General features: G+C 39.4%; 1 protein-coding gene across 3 annotated transcripts in view; it reads left to right on the forward strand.

Annotated features, from left to right (window-relative positions):
• Positions 1-8,106, forward strand: part of LOC129761878 (uncharacterized protein DDB_G0288805) — a 28,939-nt gene extending 20,833 nt beyond the window's left edge. For all 3 annotated transcript variants that reach the window (XM_055759707.1, XM_055759705.1, XM_055759706.1), the window contains one exon: positions 1-8,106. This exon is cut by the window's left edge. The gene's annotated coding sequence lies outside the window, so the exon portion shown is untranslated.
• Positions 8,107-14,040: the final 5,934 nt, after the last annotated feature.

The following is a 14,040-nucleotide window of genomic DNA, read 5'->3' on the forward strand; positions in this document are numbered from 1 at the left end:
TAACTGCCCAACCGTGGTGGTAATCGAGTCCGGCCATACCAGTTTCCGTTGAGCTACCCAGTGTGGTGGCAACCGTGTCCGTCAGTTTCGGTTCAGCTATTCAACCGTGATGGCAAGTTTTTCAAAAGCTCCAACTACCACAAGGGTGGTACCATCTCCCTACGACAGTTGGTTGAAGACGCGTTTTTAAAATGATTTTTTTTTTGGCAGAGTTGTCACACTTCTTGACTAGGCGAACGTCTTGATGCCAGACATATCTGCAGTTTCTTGTCGACGTTATCCTGTCCAGGACGGCTATCATGTCGACTTCCATTACTCAAGAGAGCTCACCACGCGTTAGCCACAGATTAGATGCGGCCTTGTCGACGTGTGGCCGGTCCAGTTAATGGGGATGGGCACCATGTGCTGCCTTCTGCTTTAAAGCTGCAATCTTCTCCTCCACTGACTGCGCATCTCAGTTGAGTTGGTACTCCGCTTGTGCTAGCTGCAGAGCACTGTATCCTCTGTCAGCGGCGCAGACAGCCCGGTATAGCGCGTTCTGCGAAGTACTCGCGCAGTTGTCGTACTTGGGCAACACAGTGCGAAAATGTCAATGATTTCAAATTCCCTTTCTTTGCATGGTAGTGATACTCTCGCTAGTGCCGATTGGGGATGATGCATTGCGGCCTCTTTGAATACTTTCCTCATCTTTCTCTCAAGGTCAGTTTTGCTCTGCTTGACTAGTCGAATTCTGGAGATCAGCAGGGGAACCGCGAATGTATTGGTCGTGCGTATCTTATTCCCCAAGATCTTGTCTCTAAGCTCCGTCTTGATTTCGGAAAGGCGAATCCCAGTGAGCTGTCGGAATCCATGATATTTGTGAGATTCGCCACGAAGCATGTCTTCTATCAACTCGCCGTCATAGACCTCGCAGCCTCCAGATTCGGTGAGTTGTCCGTACTCCACGCCGATATCCTTGTTTATGTCTTCGACAACCCGGATAGCTACACCATATAGAAAGTATGCATCACTGATTCGTGGGCGCCGTTGCCATACCTTATCTTATGATCATGACCGTTTCTTTTGAGCATCCTACTGAGGGGGTTCAGTGCCAGACAAAACCAAGGCAGGCTGAAAGAGTCGCGTTGGAATATTTCCCTCTTTATCTGCAGCATTCTAGACTGCAACACATTTTCCCCGTCACTGAGGTGTAGAGACGTGCTCCACTACCTCATCGCATGCTGCAAGAACCTAACGACGGCGGGATCAATTTCATAGAGCTCCAATACCCGGACGAGAAACAAGTGAGGTATGGAGTCATAAGCCATCCTATAGTCGATATAGGTCATACTGACAAAAACTTTGGCGGTTATGATGCTGCTTAATATCTTGTACAGACCCGATAGGCACGTTATCGATCTTTACTTTGATGGGTTGCTGTCTTTCGGGAGTAGGAAGATGACGCCGGGCAATGATGCCATTTTCACTGAAATGATACACCCGCGCGCGAGTTTCATGCCCAAACTGAGGATACAGTCATCGCTCACCAAAGAGAAACCATGCGCTTTTCCTTTCCACCGGCAAATATATAAAGAGTCAGTATGCGGTAGTTGGGGGAAATCTCGGTGCGAGCGAGTCACACTCTTTTACAATCTCTTTACTCTTGGAAGTTCGAGTGTGCGAAAACCTGTATCCAACACAGAAGCGCACCGATCCGCACTCTACCACCCTGAGGAGTACACTGAAGAGTGCAATCTCATTCGACATATAATCCACACGTATTTTTCACCTCGGTTCTCTTGTTTCAGCGAACCACAGCGCTAAGCCACTTCTGCTCTTTTACCTGTGCGCATCCGTCAGAACGCATCGGCCAGAGCACACAAGTGAAAGCTCATCAGAGTGTACTTTCCAGTGAATTTCTCCGTTACACTGTAGATAGTTTGTGTGTTCTCTTTCCACCGTGGTAGACCGAGTGTTGGATGAAAAAAATTGTAGGAGGTTGTGTTCAAGACACGACCGCATTGTTGACGTAGAACTACGCTGTATTTTAACTCAAGTCATTGTAGGATCATTTGATGATTCATTCTTGTACTCGCAGAACAATACATGCTCGAAATAAGCACAGCTGTCATCCTTAGTGGAAAAAGTTTGCTACTGGCGTGCGAAACCTAATCACATAAAAAATTTACTTTCTTGGTGACTAAATAAACGAAATAAGCTCTATCTGTTAATCTCAACAATCTCGAAAAGAGTAGCTTCATTATGATCATGATTAGCGAAAATGCAATCCTAGTTGAAAGCAGTTTTGTGACTGGCACGCGAGCCCAAATAAATTAATAACTTAATATAACTTATTGAATAACTTGTTATTCCCCAAATATTTTTTGGTGCACAACCTTAACACCTGCTTCATCATAGCGTCAGTTCAATGCATTGATGACAGAAAGCAAACAATGTTAACTGCTTGGAAAAAGGCTGAATATTTTCCTCAGCAGAGATTCATTACCAATACATTACAAGCGATATGATTTGTTTTGAATATAGAATGACACTGAAAGTTTGCCTTCCTTTCTTGCTTGAGACTTTGAACTTCTTCAGTTCATTTGTCTCTAACCTTCAAAAAGGCCCTTGGAAAACTTCACTTTATCTATAATATTACTCCTCCACCACCATTGCCTTGAGAAAAGCATTCGATCCCTCGCCGTCCAGCTCGCCCAGCAACGATGTTGTTCACTCACGAAGAATGAAAGTTTGCCTCAGCGAGATCCACTGTTTATACTCTAGGCAAATGTCCCCCTTCGTTCTTCTACCTTTCCTTTGTTCACGGAGACTTTACATCTTACGATTTCCTCTTCGTTGCTCGTCGATAAGTTGCTTGTTATTGACAGCTTTGTTCGGGAAAGCACACAAATGAACAGAACAATTGTATGAGGAAATGGGAATGCTTCCAATTTTCATCAATTTAAACCATATACAGACTATGGGATTGTAATGTATAACATATGAAGCAAATCTTAGGGAATTTCCGATTCGTTTGGTATGGAAATTGCCAAAATCCGTTCGCGGCAAAATAGTTATTAACGTTAACTTTATTTCATAAAAATGTGACCTGTTTTCTGATTTGGCACCCTTAATGAAAGACGTAGTTCTACGTCAAAATACTGGTCTTCCATCTTCTTGTGCTCGCACATATCTAGAACTATGGTGATTTTAGAACAAAAAGGAGCGCTCTCGTTGAGGATAACGGAGAAGGTGGGTGAATTTAAGTTTCTCCTCGCTACACAGATGATATGGACATCACTGGCCTCGTGTTACCAATACAGGTAGATTGTGTGGGTCTCGTAGCACTTCGTTGAAGCACTCGGCTATCTTTTGATGTAAGACAATCGGCTTCTTGTGCCAGAAGTTCTGAACACTTTCAAGACCCGGTGCTGCCCAGTTCCCCAGGTTCGTTCACTCCGACGATGATATCTGGCATCTCTCCAATTTCAGCACAACTCTCCTCCTCCCATCTTAACTACATTTGCCCTTCGCGATGTTGTACAGGGGTCTCCCAAATACCAGCCCAGAAATTCATTAATCGCTGATATCTGGCAAACCTTCGCTGTAGTCGGATTTCTCTTCGTTTATGTGGTCGTAAAACCCATTCTCGTTATCTCTGAACATACGATTTGGTTCTTGGCGCTTTGCAGAGTCAGAGTAAAGTTTCAGTCGTTTTGATAGGATGCTCAATTGATGTACCGAGTTTTTCCGTCAACTGGCCAGCTCCTAGCCGTCGAAGTTCAGTAGGCAGTAGCTGACATCTCTCCAATTTCACCACAACTTTCCTCCTCCCATCTTAACTACATTTGCCCTTCGCGATGTTGTACTGGGGTCTCCCAAATACCAGCCCAGAAATTCATTAATCGCTGATATCTGGCAAACCTTCTCTGTAGTCGGATTTCTCTTCACTTATGTGGTAGTAGAACCCATTCTCGTTATCTCTGAACATACGATTTGGTTCTTGGCGCTTCGCAGAGTCAGGGTAAAGTTTCAGTCGTTTTGAAAGGATGCTCAATTGATGTACCGAGTTTTCCGTCAACTGGTCAGCTCCTAGCTGGCGGAGTCAGGAACTCAGGAAACGCAGGAAGTCAGGAAAACGACATAACTTCGTCGATCTGTTGCCTGTTTTGTACGTTATCAGCCTTCAAATTGCGGTGCGCTTGTTTCGGATCCGTTGCTTTAATCTCTTTTGCCAAGGAAGCTCACGGCTCTCACGGATATGTTGGAGCAGTCCGCCTCTTGGCCTCACAAGGTATCCCAAACTTTCGGCGATCGGCACAGCAGCACAATAAACTGTCAGTTGCAGCTCCTCTATATTCTGAGCATCAACCAAGTGCAGCGGATGAACGTGCTCGTTCATGAGCTTTACTGCACTTGTCAATCTACGGGAATGCTTCCCGAAGATGCAACGTGCTCTGTTACTATTAAAGCGTATTTCTCTCTGAGCCTGTTGCTTAATCTCGCCTGCTGTTACGCCTCGTGTCCATCGCATTTTTGGCCAACCCGGCCGCGGCCGCCCGGATCTCGCATGGTCATTGGCCGATCCAGTCTACCGGTACCAATGAAGTGTGGTATAGATGAAATTCCGCTTCACCCCGTGGGATTTCAACCGCCGGAATATGTTGCCGGATCACTCACCTTTCGCAAACAACTTTACTGCGACGTCACGGAAGGTGTGCGTGGAAAACAAACAATAAATGACAGCAAGTCGACACCGCGCGCGTCAGTTAGCTATAGGCTTACAGCCTATAGTCCAAATAAACAAACAAATCAATACTAATACACAGAATGCACATGGTGCGCACCAACACAGCGATGAAAAGTTGTATTCGAACTTATGGAACACCCTACATATGGATTGATTTTTGTCTGTCTGTGCCTTATAGACTTGGGAGTTACTAAACCGATCGGCGTGAAATTTTCTATGTATGGTTTTTTTTGGGCTAGGGAAGATTCTGGTGATGGTTCGAGATGCCTCCCCCTCTGGGAGAGAGCGTTCCCAAACAAATGAAACACAAATTTCTTAAAGTTTCTTTTTTCTAGTCAAGCAAATGGAATCAAATTTGGATATGTTTGTCTGTTGGCTCGGCACCCCTCCCCCTCTCTGTGCTAACATTGGTTTACGGGCAGAGAGAAATAAAACAAATAAAGCCGGCTCAAATCTGACCATTTCTTCCTCGGGTTTTGCGCTTATCAACACATTTGGCGATCCATTGTTTATAGAGGTTATAGAAAGTTTAGACTTCCAAACTAAATTCAATTCTAGCCGTGACAACTGCCAATTGAAGAACAGTTCACTTAGTGAAAGGACGTGAACGTTAACAAAAAAAAAATATTTCAAAGCTTGTGTTCATTTTTAAATGATCTCTTAACCTTAAACAACAATACGGAAAGAAAAGAAGACAGCATGTCAGTTTCCTTACTACAATTTATCACTTTACTGCGTTTTTTTTACTCTTATATGCTGTATTCATTGATTCTTATTTATTATCAGGAGATTCGACAAAACTCATAATCTGATTTATCGCAATTTTTTCTCCTTCATTCGGATAAACGTTATATTTGGGTAAATGTTGCATTCGGGCAGATGTTCATTGTTTTATTCGGGTATTTGTTACATTTTAGTAAATGTACTGCGGGTGAATGGTATTCGGAAAAATGTTACACAATCGTTAGAATGACCTGTTCGTCAATGGCCCACATCTAAAATTAGCTGTGAATGCGAAACAAACAAGAGAAACCTTCCCATTCGAGGATATAATATGCAATAGTTTATTTTTACAAGTTACAAGAAATCGAACATAAAACGGCTTAACACTAGAGATGCAAATAAAATAAATTTTGCTCCGATACATACACTCGCAGGCACGTACACACACACACTGAGAAACAATTTTCGGGGGAGGGTGGGCTATCGCCAATAAGAAGGGAAACATTGAAATAAAATGCCTTTCAATTGAAAAAAATAGTTATTTACGATATAGGGACTTAACTCAGTAAACTAGTTCGAACTGAGAAAACAAACTGATTTGTCGGTAAGTTAAAACAAAATATTTAGAGGTAGTTCTTAGCATGATCGGTGCGGGAGTAAAAAACGATCCGCGAATGATATTTAGATGTATTAGTTAGATGTACGTGTACAAAACCGACCCTGGCAAGGAAAAAGCAACGCCTACTTTGGTAGTTTTCTGGTTCTAGTTAGTTGAAAAAAAAACCGATGTGTGCAATGATGATTGAGGACCATCCCCTTTGGTTCGTGTTCGAAAAAATGTGTTTAGTAAATTCAGTTATCGAACTACGCTTTCTCTGCACGCTTTCGAAACATATATTCGATATTTATTCAAGTTTGATGAATGTTTACAAAAAAAAGCTATTGGAACAAATATTTCATTGGAAGTTTGATATTAGTGCGAGAAGAACACGGCAAACATGTGCAATATGTTTTTTTTTTTGACCCGTGAGAATGAAATGTATTTAAAATAATGACGATAATTCAACTATGTTCAAAATACACAACTTAACGATAATCCCGTCGTCAATCGTCAAATAATTCATCTACATTTGTTTTTTTTTCTCCCCGGCACATAAACACAGTTACCGATAGTTCAGAAACAGTGTTACCGGGCGATTTACCGATATGGATTAAGATATCGTACCGAGAGTTGAGATGGGTCAAATCCAGTTGGTTTTTTTTCTAAATTATTATTGTTGCTGATTAGTTGAAGAACACTATCTTATTTTGTTTCACCAGCAACAATTTAAACATTCAGAGAAATATAAATATGGGTTCGCTACCGGCAGATAATCATTCATCTATTCTTTAACGTGCAGAAGTTCATCATAATTTGATGTTTATATTCAATGAAATCAGGTGGGAAATAAATAAAATTCTTTGAGACAAATGTGTGTTTGTATTTTATCTGAAACAATGTTGACCATGTTTAAGGTTATTTTTCATGAACCATTTTGAATATGAAGCACATAGAATACAAGAATACGACAGACGCACGAGGATGAGACCCTCCATATACCACGCGGACACAGAAAGCCGTATCTCTAAAGGGTGTCACACATCAAATTGCATCACGGAAAAACGCCGAAGAAAATTACCCATTGGATATTTTCTCTTGAAAATTGGATAGAAGTAGTTTGGAGTGTATCGTTTACACGGTATTCTCACCACTGTCAGTTTTTCGAAAATTGAAAAAAATGGCGTCACCCGAAAAGCAAACTCACGAATTGATGTTGCGCAAGCACCTGGAGAATCCTCAACTCTCTCATCGGGACATCGGAAAATAACTCTGAATCGTGTCGTCAATGATGAATCGTGTGATTAAGCGTTGCTGCGAAACTATAAGTACGAACGGAAGGAGAAATGTGGTCAGAATGGATGTTCTATCAGTGATCAGGATCACAAGCGTGCCGTGAAAGCGTTGAGGCGGAATCCCAAAGTTGAATCTGTTCATGTCATTCGTTCAGAGAGCCAAGGGTCAGCAAAGTCACGGTCCCGGAAACTGCACACCCTGATGCTGACGAAGCCTCACGGTCAACCAGAAGAGTAGGAAATTGTTTCGAAACAGGACTGTTGTGTTAAAGAGCTTCCAGATAGTTATCCGATAGCCGTGAGGAGGATGAAGTATTTGGAGCAACGCCTAGTGAAAGCGCCAGCACTGTTTGAGAACGTATGTTATCAGATCGAGCAGTACTGGCAGAAAGGATATGCGCATATAGCAACCGCTGAAGAACTGACTGAAACAGAACCGGGCAAAGATTAATAGCTTCCATTCGAAACCGGGTATCCAAGTCGGAAGAAGTTTTCAGTTTTCAGGAGGAATCGAAAGCAGCACAAACTGATCACTTCAACCAAGACATAGTGAACGGAAATGAGCGAGTGATCGCAATAATTTAGGATACAGTTCATGACGTGTTCTCCTTTTCGGCCAAATACTGTGAAGATTTGAAAGAGTAGTTTTTAACACACTTTTTTTGGCATCCCGTTTTATTACATTAAATGAGCTGAAAAATAACATAAATTGTTCTACTCCCCAATACATGTATATCATTTGTATAATATATATGCTAGAGCCAATATGAGGGAGCGAAACAGGAGACACATTTAAATAAAAGCTTTTCGTATAGTTTGCCAAATACACGGCCCAGACAGAGAAAGATATATTCTCGTTCATGTTCTTCTTTATCGGCTTAGAAAACACCTTCCAACTTCATTTTATGATGAGGTGTAATATTATCACGCTCCTTTATAATAGCGCTGGCAGCTATATTGATAGCGTGGTCGTGTAAAGTAACTTCGCATTCCAGCCGGCCTTGGTTCGATCTCCATTGACGTCGTATGGACTTTGTTTTTGCACAATCCCAAATGAAAAGAGAAAAGAAAACAGAAATAAATATCTGCTTGCATACATACAAACCATTTTTGAGCTTCAAAATAGCTCATTATTTGCACATTTGACTCTCATGACCAGGAAATGGCATCTTTTCTGCCAAAGATGGCATGTTTTCTGCCAACGCTAGTTTGGGTGTACTTGCGGGGCAACAAGAAACCGTTGAAGCGTATCGTACGGAATTGTGTCAGTGCTCCAGCGAAAAATCGCTGAGAAATTCGGGATCAGTTCGTGAAATCGTAGAAAAGCGTCAAGCCATTGACTAACTAGCTGAACGACCAAGAAAATGCCTTCCCCAGAAAGCAGATGGTTGCAATAAATGCAATAATCATTCAGGAAATTAGAAAGTCACATAAAGTCACGTTCCTTACGATACAGGAAAGTCTCTCACTGCCTATATCTCACCGAAGCATCCATCGCAGAATATCGGAACATGGCTTCAAAAGCAGATTCACAAAGAGGCTTCCGTTCTTCAGCAAATCGAATAAAGTTAAGCACTTAAAACTTGCTCGGCATCACATCAACAAACCTAAAGATTTCTGGAGACGTATCTTGTGGACCGATGAGTCCACATTTGAACTTTTTAACAAGAAGCGACGTGTGACGGAAAGATAAAGAAGGCTTACAGGATCGCTATGATATAGCATGGAGGTGGTAAAGTGATTCGGTGAGGGTGTTTTTCTTGCGAATGCCTTTTTTCATTTTCGTCGCATGAAATCTCTTCTCAGAGTCCAGACTTGTATCCTATCGGAAATTTATGGGCTACTAGCTTGCCCGCCAAACTTCGTCCCGCCCAAAATTTGTTTTTTGTTATCAATACCTTCAAACATTCACGTTTTCTTACTAAGCGCAAGTTCATGAGTCCAATCGCAGAACTGTTCATTGATTGATCTTCAAATCGACCTCGTTGAATTTACCTTTTACCTCGATTTTCTGCTCTTTTTATTTGAACGTTGTTACATACCCTAAGAGAGGGAGGAGGAGTATCTAACCACCGTAAAAACATTTATTGCACTCTAAAACCTTCACATGACTAATTTGGTTTCGTTTGCTTAATTAATTCTCGAGTAATACAGAAATTTGTGTTTCATTTGTATGGCAGCCACCCCTTAGAGAGGGAGGGAGGAGTATCTAACCACCGTAAAAACATTGATTTCACCCTAAAACCTTCACATGCCAAATTTGGTTTCGATTGCTTGATTAATTCTCGAGTAATGCAGAAATTTGTGTTTCATTTGTATGGCAGCCACCCCTTAGAGAGGGGGGGAGGGGTATCTAACCACCGTAAAAACATTGATTTCACCCTAAAACCTTCACATGGGTCTCAAACTATCATGAAAACCTTTCCCGGCCCCAAAAACCCCTACATACCAATTTTCATGTTGATCGGTTCAGTAGTTTCCGAGTTCATAAGAATCAGACAGACAGATATATATATATATATATATATATATATATATATATATATATATATATATATATATATATAGAGATATATATATATATAAAGATTTTGGACTGTGATGTGAACAAGAATGTTGTTATGAACAAAGACAACTATTTTCCAGCTCTTCAGAAGACGTGGAACGAAATCAATCTGCAGCATCTCCGGAACCTCGCTGACAGTATGCCAAACATCTTCAACTAGACAACGAAGCAAATGGAAGCCATATTGACTACTGATGCCATCAATTTCCCCATTTGGAAATTTTCATTCTGTCCCCATTGAATGTGGGCTTTTTTTATACCTTTCATCAGAAAAACCCTTTTCTTACATTTGTTTCGAATTGAATTGAACTGAATGCATTGAGAGCAGGGCCATACAACTCCACTTCAATTTACACATCGTCACTCTATAATGAGCCTTTCGCCTTTCAGTATGCTGCTTTATAAGGCATAATCAGTTGCCGGCGCTGGTTCTAAGTCTGATATGCCCTCATATGCCTCTTTTAACTACACTTTTTTGAAGGTCCGAGGAAATCCAGTTTGGAAGAATGAAATTAAATGAAACATTCAATTGAAAGCAGTCATCGTCCTTTCACATTTAAAATTACCATTCAAATGGTAATGAATAACACTTTCAATCGTCAAGTGAAAATTCAAAGGAAGCGACAGCAGAACGAAAATGAAATTAAAGAATCAATGTTTCAGTATGCGTGGTAGATACACACAATCGAAATAGAAATTTGACTGAAAAGAAAGGAAGAAGTAAAAAAAAATAATGTTCAGCCTTTAGCAGCTTCGAAATTGTCGAACCCTGATTGAGAGCTAAGAAACTATGTTGAAATAATCATCAATGCACTGTATCACTGTATTCCTAGCTGTCACGGTTTAAATCAAAACGATTCCATTAAATCGACACAGCACAGATTGATGCATTGATCCTGATGTTTTCTTTAAATTGTTTTAATGAAAGAAAAAAATTCAAATAATATAATTCTAGCATTCAGAATCATAAAAACCTTACAATTGGCGAAAATTAATATTGAATTATAATTAAATTTGGAACATCTCAATAATACCGAAATTTCAATCCCTACCAAAATGTCAACTGGGCCCTTATGACTTTCAACGGTAGCATTAGTTGATGTTAAAATTTAGTTGGTTCGTTTTTATTTATTCGATGCTTTCTGTATGTAGTGGATTGTTATTATAAAAGTAACACTTTTTCCCCCTACTGATTATTGAATCTCTTCTGACATTTCTATTGAATTCTTTTTGACAACCAATTTGAATCTCCTGGTCTCCTGGTCTCCTTGTTTATGTTAACATAAAGCATTATTAGTGTTTTTGCCAGGTGCGGATCCAGGATATTTGCTGCAAAGTTGGAAGTGTTCAAATTGTTTTTTAGTGTTATTTATTTGATTTGTTCTATAGATTTAATGGGAATAAAGTGCAGAAATGAATATGTGTTATTCGCTTTTTATCCGATTGTTCAGACTGGACCGTAACAATCTCAAATAAACAAATTGAAAAAACCATCTGCTCACTGACCCTTATCACGATGTGCGCGACATACTCACACACAATGAACTCAAAGGCCAAAAAACAAAACACCAAAGCCGGGACGCGACCGTATCAGCTGAAAACTCGCGATTTCACTCCGTACAGTCCGTACTGTTTTGTCTCATATTCCGAACACTTCATTTTTAAATATAAATTTACTAAACTTTTATGTTATAAATAATAAAATAACAAAAACACAGACATTATTTGAGGTATAGCCTTCATATTGACATCATTTACAGGTATCAATACAGCCTATAATAAATGTTTGCGTTAGCAAATTCCGTAAAAAAACAAGCATCGTTCATTTTTCAGTTTTTGCAGTTGTTTCAACTGTTTTGATTGCTGTTTTCATGTTAAGTGCTAGAGAATGTAAGAACCTACAATATCTGAGTGAAACAAAATATATTTTATGCAGAAATCTTCATTAAAATTAATATTGAAGTAGTGTTCGGAATGAATCAAATATCTACGCATGATTCAAATTCCGAACACTTCATTTTCAAATGTAAATTTACTGAACTTTAATGTTATAAATAATTGACTTATAGTTTTAACACCATTTATCGGTATCGATACAGCCTATAACATATAATATTGCAAAAAATTGTAAAAAAAGTAACAGTCAAAACCAATGATTAAATTTTTACGTTAGCGAATTCTGTAAAAAACAAGCATCGTTATTTTTCAGTTTTTGTAGTTTTTTCAACTATTTTGTTTGTTGTTTTCATGGTAAGTGCTAGAATTTGTACGAATCTACAATATATGGATGAAAAAACGATATTTTATGCAGAAATTTTCATTAAAACAAGTGTTCGGAATATGAATCAAGTTTCTACGCATGAATCAAATTGCGAACACTTAATTTGCAATGTAAGTTTACTGAACTGTAATATTATAAATAATTTAATAATCAAAACCTTCACATTATTTTGGTTATAGACTTCATTTTAACATCATTTATAGGTATCGGAACCGATATAGCTCTTGGTCCCAAAACTATGTGAACTATAAAAAGCAAATACAATCAGTATTTACGAAACAAAATCATTTTTTGTGAGATCAAAGCTTAAGTGTTCGGAATTTGAGACAAAACGGTACTTCGAAATAAGGTGATGATCTGCATTGCGCAAGCGACCAACCACCGCGCGGTTCATTATCTGTCATTCGCAGGGGAACTGAATCAAAACAGTAAAAAAAAACCGGTCGGGAGCGTCGTTGCGATAAGGCTAAGTATCGGCCAAGACCTATATAGAATAATCTCCTTCGAATGCCCGAAAGTATTTTGAAGGTTGACGCGGGGAGGAGGGGGATGAGCAGTTGTACTGCCCCTTTGGGTGGGATTTTAAAGGTAAATGGAATTTTTCCCCGTGCTTGCTGTAAACAGATTTAGGCTATTTGTTATCAGTACACCAAATGCAATTGGTAAACAAGTATGATAGCATCGGACTGTAACAGTAGCGCGTGTAAGCGCGTGTACGGGATGTACGATACGAAAGGTAATTCGGGTGGGTACTTCGAGCTTTGTCTGCATCTTCTATAAGAAAATCCTGTTATTTCAATTGTAATGGACACACATTTTTGTCAGCAGTCTCGGTCTTTTTGTTCTCACGAAAAGAAGATATAAGGTTTCAAAAATTGATGCATTCCAATACATTGTAAAATTTATGTTTTTTGAGAAAGGTAATACAAAAAATCTACATTCAATTCTACATAAAAAAAATATCAAAAGTTCTATTTGATATACACTGAAATCGCTTTTTACGCGGTTTTATTTTACGCGGCTTTTTTACGCGGTTTTTGGAATTTACGCGGTTTATTTTTACGCGGATTTCGGAATTTACGCGGTTTTTTACGCAGCACGTTTCAACAGCCAACAAATTCGATGTGCTTATTGGTGTGACTTTTCACGAAATAACTTGGTATTGTATCACTGTTTAGTAGCTGAGAAATAAAAGAAGATACAGATATCATGATAACAGCATACAAAAAAAAGTAAATCAATTGTTAGAACATGGGCTGCATTTTTAATTAATAATTCACTGTTTGTTAGATTTTTATTCTGATTTTGGAATTTACCCGGTTTATTTTTACGCGGATTTTGGAATTTACGCGGTTTTTTATTTACGCGGATTTCGGAATTTACGCGGTTTTTTTACGCGAATTCAGGAATTTACGCGGTTTTTGTTTACGCGGGAGATGTAAAAAACGACTCCAGTGTATATATATATATATATTACGGTAACGGTTGAACGCCGTTCACGAAGTGTACATCTGTTTTATAATTATAATTAAAATCAGTTTTTCACGACACTCATGAAGAAGACAATGCACTTATGCTGATCAGAAGATTACGTAAATAATAATTATTATTATTGAAGAAACATAAACCTGCTGTCCACATAGAAATCATCCGTGTGCTTATCTATGATTCAAACATAAATTTACGTCAGCGCATAGTAAGCGCTGAGTGACTGTTTGTTTACGGATTGCAGACAAACTGCAGGATCTCAGCTGGCGGTGATCGCGTTGCTCATAATATCTGTGTGTGCAAGCACAGAGGCGCTTCCATATTTATATATTGACGACAAAAGCAACAGAAACTTGTGGT

This window comes from Toxorhynchites rutilus, chromosome 1, assembly GCF_029784135.1.
Source record: "Toxorhynchites rutilus septentrionalis strain SRP chromosome 1, ASM2978413v1, whole genome shotgun sequence".
Taxonomy (NCBI): domain Eukaryota; kingdom Metazoa; phylum Arthropoda; class Insecta; order Diptera; family Culicidae; genus Toxorhynchites; species Toxorhynchites rutilus.